Raw genomic sequence first — 9,358 nt, 5'->3', positions numbered from 1 at the left:
CACAGGGCAGAAGCTCCACGAACGACACAGCAAGTCAAGATGGCGGCGGCAGCCCGTCTGCAGCGTCTCTGCACCCGGCACCGTGATCTAAAGCCGCAAGCGGCTCTGCCAGCCCTGGGAGAAATCCGCCCCTGAGAGAACTCCGCCCCCAAGAGAACTCCACCCCCTCCCCGCTGAAGAAAACCCTGTAAAGCAGCCCTACCTCCGGGCAGCCAGGGAGAGCCGGTACTCTACAGGATGATCTTGCCTCTCTCCATTCTTTCATCAAAGAATAAAACTTTCCAGGCGTCCCTGGTGGCGCAGTGGTTGAAAATCTGCTTTCCAATGCAGGAAACGCTGCTTCGAGCCCTGGTCTGGGGAGATTCTCCCATATCATAAAACAACCACAATTACTGAACTTACGCGTCTGGAGCCTGTGCTCTGGAACAAGTAGAGGCCCGCTAGTAAGAGGCCCGCGCACCTCGATAAGGAGCGGCCTCTGCTCACTACAACTGGTGAAAGCCCTGGCGCAGCAAACGAGAACCCAGCACAGCCAAAAAGTAAATAAATAAATAAAAATAAAAAACAGAAAACTTTCTTTTGCTTGGTCCCATTCTATTGGCTCAGATGACACTGGGCAGAAGGATCCTTGTTCGGGACCAAATCAGGAGGATAAGTAACTTCCCCACCATGTTCCTTGCTCATCTCAGACTCTTGCCTCCCCTGGGGTAGCCACTCTCCTGACTGTTAGGTTAATGTGTCCCTGCTTTGTTTCATAGCTTTGCGACAGAAGCAGGAACCCCTAATCAATGTGGGTTACTTTATCTGTTTTTGTCTTGTTTCTTTTGTTGACGTTATGTTGCACACAGCTGTAGTTTTAAATTTTTCACTACTGAATGTTATTCCATTACATGAATAAACCGTTTGTCTATTCATTTTACTGTAGATGGATGTTTGGCAGGATCCCATTTGAGGCTATTGTACGCAACATTGCACATTCCTGTCAAGTGTACGGTAGTGCACATAAGTATGCATTTCAAAAATAGAACATATCTCTGAGAGAGGAATTTCTGGATATGCACAACTGCACATTACTGGATAGTGCCAAAGCATTTTCCAAAATGACTGGATCAGTGTTTACTGCCACCAGTTTTTGAAAGTTCTTATTGCTCCATGTTTTTGCCTTGGAATTGTCCTACTTTTAAATTTTCTCCAATCTAGTGGGTAAGCAATGGTTTCTCATTGAGGTTTTGATGTGCTTTTTCTGCTTCCCAATGAGGTTGGACGCCATTTTAAATGTACATTGGTAATGTGGATTTCCTCATTAGTGGATTCTCTTGCCCATTTTTCTATTGAATTGGCAGCATTGCTTTTGGGGTTTTTTTTTAGTCATTTGTAACAATGATCTATGTATTCTGAATAGTTTGGTTAAAATTGTTGGAAATATGTTCTCCTGCCCTATGGTTGCTTTTTACTATCTTAATAATGTATGTCAATGAAGGGAACTTAATTTTAATGATATCAACTTTATTGATCTTCTCCTTTTAGTTAGTGCCTTTTGCATCATTTTTTAAAAATTTATTTTATTTATTTATTTTTGGCTGCATTGGGTCTTTGTTGCTGCACGCGGGCGAGTGAGGGCTACTCTTGGTTGTGGTGCGCAGGCTTCTCACTGCAGTGACCTCTCTTGTTGCGGAGCTCGGGCTCTAGGCATGCGGGCTTCAGTAGTTGTGGCACGTGAGCTCAGTAGTTGTGGCTCGTGGGCTCTAGAGCACAAGCTCAGTAATGTGGCACACAGGCTTAGTTGCTCTGTGGCGTGTGTGATCTTCCCAGACCAAGGCTCAAACCTGTGTCCCCTGCATTGGCAGGCGGATTCTTAACCACTGCACCACCAGGGAAGCCCTGTGTCATGTTTAAGAAATCATTTCTGTGCTCCCTTTGGCAGCACATATACTAAAATTGGAACGATACAGAGAAGATTAGCATGGCCCCTAAACAAGGATGACATGCAAATTCATGAAGCATTCCATATTTTTCCCACGCACATATGTTCACCTAATCTATGACAAAGGAGGTAAGAATATACAATGAAGAAAAGACAGTCTCTTCAATAAGTTGTGCTGGGAAAACTGGACAGCTACATGTAAAAGAATGAAATTAGAACACTCCCCAATACCATACACAGAAATAAACTCAAAACGGATTAAAGACCTGAATGTAAGGCCAGACACTATAAAATTCTTAGAGGAAAACGTAGGAAGAACACTCTTTGACATAAATCGCAGCAGGATCTTTTTTGACCCACTTCCTAGAGTAATGAAAATAAAAACAAAAATTAACGAATGGGACCTAATGAAACTTAAAAGCTTTTGCACAGTAAAGGAAACCATAAATGAGATGAAAAGACAACCCCAGAATGGGAGAAAATATTTGCAAATGAAGCAACTGACAAAGGATTAATCTCCAAAATATACAAACAGCTCATGCAGCTCAATATCAAAAACACAAACAACCCAATCAAAAAATGGGCAGAAGACCTAAATAGACATTTCTCCAAAGAAGATATACAGATGGCCAATAAACACATGAAAAAAATGCTTAACATCACTAATTATTAGAGAAATGCAAATCAAAACTACAATGAGGTATCACTTTACACTGGTCAGAATGGCCATCATAAAAAATCTACAAACAATAAATGCTGGAGAGGGTGTGGAGAAAAGGGAACCCTCTTGCACTGTTGGTGGGAATGTAAATTGATACAGCCACTGTGGAGAACAGTATGGAGGTTCCATAAAGAACTAAAAACAGAACTAACATACGACCCAGCAATCCCACTACTGGGCATATACCCAGAGAAAATCATAATTCAGAAAGACACATGCACCCCAATATTCATTGCAGCACTATTTACAATAGCCAGGACATGGAAATAACCTAAATGTCCATCAACAGAGGAATGGATAAAGAAGATGTGGTACATATATACAATGGAGTATTAACCATAAAAAGGAATGAAATTGGGTCATTTGTAGAGATGTGGATGGACCTAGAGACTGTCATACAGAGTGAAGTAAGTCAGAAAGAGAAAAACGTATATCATATATTAACACATATATGCAGAATCTAGAAAAATGGTATAGATGATCTTATTTGCAAAGCAGATGTAGAGAGACAGACGTAGAGAACAAATGTATGGACACCAAGGGAGGAAAGGGGGGATGGGATGAATTGGGAGACTGGGATGGATGTATATACACTATTGATACCATGTGTAAGATAGATAACTAATGAGAACCTACTGTATAGCTAAGGGAACTCTACTCAGTGCTCTGTGGTGACCTAAATGGGAAGGAAATCCAAAAAAGTGAGGATACATGTATACATATATCTGATTCACTTTGCTGTACAGTAGAAACTCACACAACATTGTAAAGCAACTATACTCCAATAAAAATTAATTTAAAAAAAGAAATCATTTCCTATCTAAGGTCATGAAGATATTCTCTTTTTTATCCAGTACAAGTTTGATTTTTTTTTATACGTAAGTTTGTAACCCACCTGGAATTGATTTTTGTGTTAGGTGTGACAGGAGATCCAATTTTTTTTTCTACAATAAATGTTGTCCAATAGTCTCAGAACCATTGTTGAAAATACTAGCCTTTCCCCTACTGCTCTGCAGTGTTACTTTGCCATATGTATCTGGTTCCATTCCTAGACACTCTATTCTCTTCATTCCCCTGTCTGTTTGTCCTTGTGCTAATACCACAGGGTATAAATTAATGTAGACTTATATTAACTTGGCTATTCTTTAATCATTGTAGTTCCATATAAATTTTAGAATCAACACTTCACATTCCACACACACACAAAAAAACCCTACTGCAATTTTTATTGGATTTGAATTAAATCCATAAATAAGTTTAGGGAAAAGACATTTTGGCAAATTTGAATCTTCTAGTCTATAACCAATATCTATTTCTCTATGTCAGTCTTTTTAGTTTATTTTAATAAAGTTTTATAGTTTTTTCCATAAATTTATTTCTAGATGTTTGATATTTTAATCCTAAGTGTCTTAAGCCTTTTCTCTTTTTCCAAGTCTTTCTCATACACAACAGAACTAACATTTTCCTTTCAAGGAAAGCATGCAGAAGCTTACTGATAAAACAATTGCACTCAAACAGGAATGCTGTTGCCCTTGACAACAATCTGGTCCACCAGCTAATTAGGCCATACCCTATACTGATGATATGCATGAAGCCACAGGCATCCAATCAGCAGAGTCAGTGGAAAATGGGAAATTATAGGTTAGGTCTACAAGAAGTAGGCCTGGAAAATAGATGATGAGGAATCCTGCTGCGTAGCATAAGAAGAGTAGTCTGAACACACTTGCTACAGTGGTGGTTGTCTTTATTTCAATGTAACTTATAAATGTATAGCTGTTTGTTTTATTATTTTCATCATTTTTCAATTTACAATAAACCCTGTTAGCAGTAATGAGTTCAAAAGAATGGAACAGTGTGTTTAATGAAAAAAATAAGTGCTACATCTTTATCTCTGAGAAAGTTAATGATGACCATGTAACTTGCAAAACTTGTCAACATTTACTAGCCACTATGAAGGTCATAGTGATATCACTGAACACATACAAAGACACAAATCTGCTAAAGAATTCTCAGCTTCTGTAAAAATAGCTAAAAAGACTGAGTGGGAAAATAAGGATTCAACATGTGCTGCTGAAGAAAGTGCATTTACACAAGACTGTGACGCTTATCTTTCCAATCAGAGCGAATGCCTGTTCTTCTAAATGAATTTCACTCCTTTTGATTGCAGGCTTTTTGTACACATTCAAGGAGGGGAGCAATGGCTGTGAAGGAGCCGGCTCCATTAGTAGCACCAGGACTTCACACACTGTTAGATGATGCCAACTTTACAGTGCTATTTCCAGATACTTTAAAGATTAAGAGACATACAGAGATTTTCAGGTGTGTATATGTACATCTATTAGTAAACTTGGCCTATTTCATACATATATTTGCATATGTTTCACTCTGATATGTCTAAGTGTGGATTTCTTTTTATTTGTCATCCTTAGGATATTTGAATCTGTGTATTTTATAAGTTACAGAAAATTCTCAGTCATTGTCTTCTATTCCACCTGTCACATTCTCTCTCTTTCCTCTCCTTCTTGGACTCCACTTATGGCAGCCCTTCTCACTGTACCCTCTATTTCTGTTACCCTTCCTTCAATATTTTCCATAAATTAGCTTCTCTCTACTTAATTGTGATTAATTTCTTCCATCACGTCATCCAGTTCACCAATTTTCTTATCAGTTTTGTCTAATCTGCTATTAAACTCATTCATTGTGCTCTTTATTTCAATTGTTGAAGTTAGTTCTAAAATATATACTTTAATGCGCTGTGTCACTCTTCATAATTTTCAGTTACCTGCCACGGTTTTATATTTGATGTTTATTTTCTCAGAACCATAGTAACCATAGTTTCATAGTTTTTGTCTGATAATTTCAGTATCTACAGTCTTTATGGATCTGCTCCTATTAACTGAGGTTTCTCACCTAGAGGAGTCTTGTCCTTTGGATCTAGATGTTCTTATTGTACGTTAAATATGTTATTTGAAAATTATTAGTAGTATCAATTTATTATCTTCCAAACAGGATTTTATAATGCTTTTGCCAAGCACCTGGGGAAACTAGGAATACAAGATCATTTGAATCCAAGTTAAGAGCTTGAGATTTTACACACACACACACGCACACACACACACACACACACACACACACACACACACACACACACACACACACACACTGACATATTATTCAGCTATGAAAAGGAGGGAAATCTTTCCATTTGCATCAACACGGGTGAAACTGGAGGACATAATGCTAAGTGAAATAAGCCAGACACATGAAGAAGATATTGTGTGATCCTAATTATATGCAGAGTCTTTAAAAAAAAGAGTTGAATTCATTGAAACAGAGACTAGAACATAAGTTACCAGGGCTGGGCCAAGCAGGGAGGAGGGGAGGGGAAATAAGGGAGGTATTGGTCAAGGGTCAAGGGTATTGGTCAAAGTTGTTGGCCGTTATGTAGTATGAACAAGTCTAAAGAGTAATATACAGCATGATGACCATAATTAATAATACTGTATTGAAATTGAAGATATGATAAGAGTAGATTTCAGGTGTTCTCATCACACACACACACAAATAACTATGTGAGGAGACAACATGCTGATTAGCTTAACTATAATAATCATTTCACTATACCCATATATATGTATCAAATCATGATATTGTACACCTTAAACATACACAACTTTTGTTTAAAACTATATTTTAAAATGATTACATCCCAAGAGTCCGGAAAGAGTGTTGGATCCTTCTCAGGAGACCCGTCAGAAGTGCTCTGTGTGTCTCTTCTGATTTATCTCCTCTCACTCATCATCACACAGAATCTTCATCTATCTGGATATTAGAAAAAGTGCCTCTGACCCACAACATATTCTTCCAAATCTATCACTTAGGCCATAAATTCTGCCCACTGATCTCAGGACTAAGGCCTCTGATGCTCAAATTCCAGATTCTTACAACTCATAAGCCAAGAACTTCACTCTTTTTGCAGAGCCATGCTCTAAAAACCTTCCCTGGAGCTAATGAATGACCATGAGTAAATGTAAGAAGGTCAAGACTTCAAGGTAAGAAGAGATAGGAAGACACACATGTCAAAGGAGTTAATCCATTTACTGGAATATATTAAGCTTGTAGTTATCAGACTGTGCTCTACAGAACCCTAAGACATAATAATGATCTGATAAACATGATTTTTAAATTGCCACATTATTTGCTAATATAAACAGTGTATGTAATTTATCAGTAGAAACAGACTACACTGAAGTCTGCTTTCGTGTTGTTAGGACGAACAGTCTCTAGCCATTGAGCCACTGAAACCTCAAGAAGCAACTTGCTGGAGCCCTGTCAAGTCGTCCCAGAATCTCCAGAGCTGGTTAGAGATAGAGCTTTTCCCTGGAGAGCCATTCAGTTGGGAGCATGGAGAGGGTCATGAAAAGGGCACAGGAAGGGCCACAGAACTGTAGTCATTGTGAGAAAGCAAGAAAGTTCCACAATTTCTCAGACTTTGTTTCTTACACGTTAACGAAAAAAAGGGAATAGAGGGATTTCCCTGGCGGTTGTCCAGTGGTTTAGACTCAGCACTTCTACTGCAGGCGGCGAGGGTTCAATCCCTAGTCACAGAACTAAGATCCCACATGCCACAAACCGTGGGCAAAAAAAAAGGGAGAGGGGATAGAAATCCCTGTTTCTCAGAGTTTTTTGAGAATCAATGACCTAATATGTGCAGTAGAGCATAGCACAGCACTGGACACAAAGTACTTAATGAGTGTCAGTCACCTGTGCTTGTCTTTCTCCTAACAAGTCTCCAGACCTCTTAGAAAGAAGTTTTCCAGCTCGTACTGAATCACAGCTTCCACAGAAGCTACTCTATCTATGTCCATATATGCAGGGCCATGAAAAAGGTAATTTTTGTGCTTATGTTTGATGCCCTTAAGCACATCTTTTTCCAAACAGCTTCTCCTCAACTACCCATGCCTGCTAATCTAGCAGTACTTTACAGGGTTCCGATTGCTCTGACTCTAAAACAACCTACTTTTGCTTCTGATAGCCCATAACAGGAAACATTTTTATAGAGTATAACGGAGAGGCTGGCAGCATAATGGAGACTCTAGAACAAGACTTAAAATGCTGCAGTTATCCGTCAGTCACACAACACAGAATGTCATGCATAAGAAACATCTGATTTATTAGCCTGATGGAGCAGGCTGTGAATATGAAATGATAGGGTGCAGCCACAGACCAGTTGCAGGAAAATGTGCAGTTGTGGGCCAACCCATGGGTGCCGTTGACAGTAATGCCAGAGATCAATTCTGACCAACACATATTTATTTATCAGGAAAACTCTGAGAGATGACAAAGCACGGGAGCCAGCCAGCCTCACAGCAAAGACAACCAGGGTCCAGACTGAACTCTTCTGTCAGTTGGTAACAAATCTACTTTCCTCCGCATGGTGATGCTACTAAATAAATAACATGAATAAAAATAAACTATTGGAAGCCTATTTCTCACATTACATTAGCGAGGATATTCGAGGATCTGTTTCATGGCTTTAATTCAGGCATATTTCCCCCCTCATCTTTTTCTGAAACAGATAAATTTCTGTTTGTGACATTACCTATCTTAGGAATAGTTGTTTATGGCATGTGGAGAATGGGAATTGGTTAGCCAGCAAAACAAAAAGGGCAGATGATATAAACATCGTAGGGCAGAAGTAAAAGTGGGTGAGGGCTAAAAAGTTCAAAACTCCTCACCTTCTGAGCACCAATGCATTTCCTGAAAGGCAATCAAAAATGTACCACCTAGGGCTTCCCTGATGGCGCAGTGGTTGAGAGTCCACCTGCCGATGCAAGGGACACAGGTTCGTGCCCCAGTCCGGGAAGATCCCACATGCCGCAGAGTGGCTAGGCCCGTGAGCCATGGCCACTGAGCCTGCGCATCTGGAGCCTGTGCTCCGCAACGGGAGAGGCCACAACAGTGAGAGGCCCGCGTACTGCAAAAAAAAAAAAAAAAAAAATGCACCACCTATACTGGTTTGAGAGTAGTAATCCCCACATTCCAGCTGAATGTTAAGTACATACAAATTTCTAAAGCCTCTCATAATATTATTTTGACATTTCCTTTTCAAAATATAATACTTACATGATTTCATTTTGACCTGTATAGTGACTTTTTGATCCATAAGGATGTCACAGAATAACATACTGCTGAAATCATCAAATTACTGAGTATGTGCCTCAGACTATGTCCAGCCAAACTAAAGTTGAGCATTTCATGGGAAAAAACCTTGCTCAATGACCTAGATATTTCCCATCTTAAAATTCTTTAAGATAGTATTTCAAGTCAATTTTTATTTCCCCGCACAATCCATGATTGTGCCATGATTTCCTATTTCACTTTGCCAGTATTCACACAACATTAGGTGTAACATTTTACAAGAACCCACCACAACCAGTTAAGCCTGACTGGCTCTATAGACCGTGACTTTACTTTCTGAACCAGAGATATTATAGGACACATGGGCTGCCAGCAGGGCAGAGCACTTTGTATCCAACCTGTATCCTTGAAACAGTCTCTCCTCCAACAAATGAGTCCTCAAAACTGCCACTGGGATTATCTTCATAAAATTGAAATCTGATCAAGCCACTCCAATGCTTTAACCCCTTTGAAATCTCTTCTTTTCCTGTAGGATAAAATCTAAACTTTTTGAGTGGGCAACAAAACTCCAA

The 9,358-nt window shown here is 39.4% G+C and overlaps 1 non-coding gene across 1 annotated transcript; it reads left to right on the top strand.

Annotated features, from left to right (window-relative positions):
• Positions 1-1,908: 1,908 nt before the first annotated feature.
• LOC112403705 (U6 spliceosomal RNA) lies at positions 1,909-2,015 on the top strand. The gene has a single exon (XR_003003959.1). It is a non-coding gene; the product is annotated as a U6 spliceosomal RNA (small nuclear RNA).
• Positions 2,016-9,358: the final 7,343 nt, after the last annotated feature.

Source organism: Neophocaena asiaeorientalis, unplaced genomic scaffold (assembly GCF_003031525.2).
Source record: "Neophocaena asiaeorientalis asiaeorientalis breed wild unplaced genomic scaffold, Neophocaena_asiaeorientalis_V1.1 scaffold147, whole genome shotgun sequence".
Lineage (NCBI taxonomy): Eukaryota > Metazoa > Chordata > Mammalia > Artiodactyla > Phocoenidae > Neophocaena > Neophocaena asiaeorientalis.
This window is presented reverse-complemented; position numbering and strand designations above follow the sequence as displayed.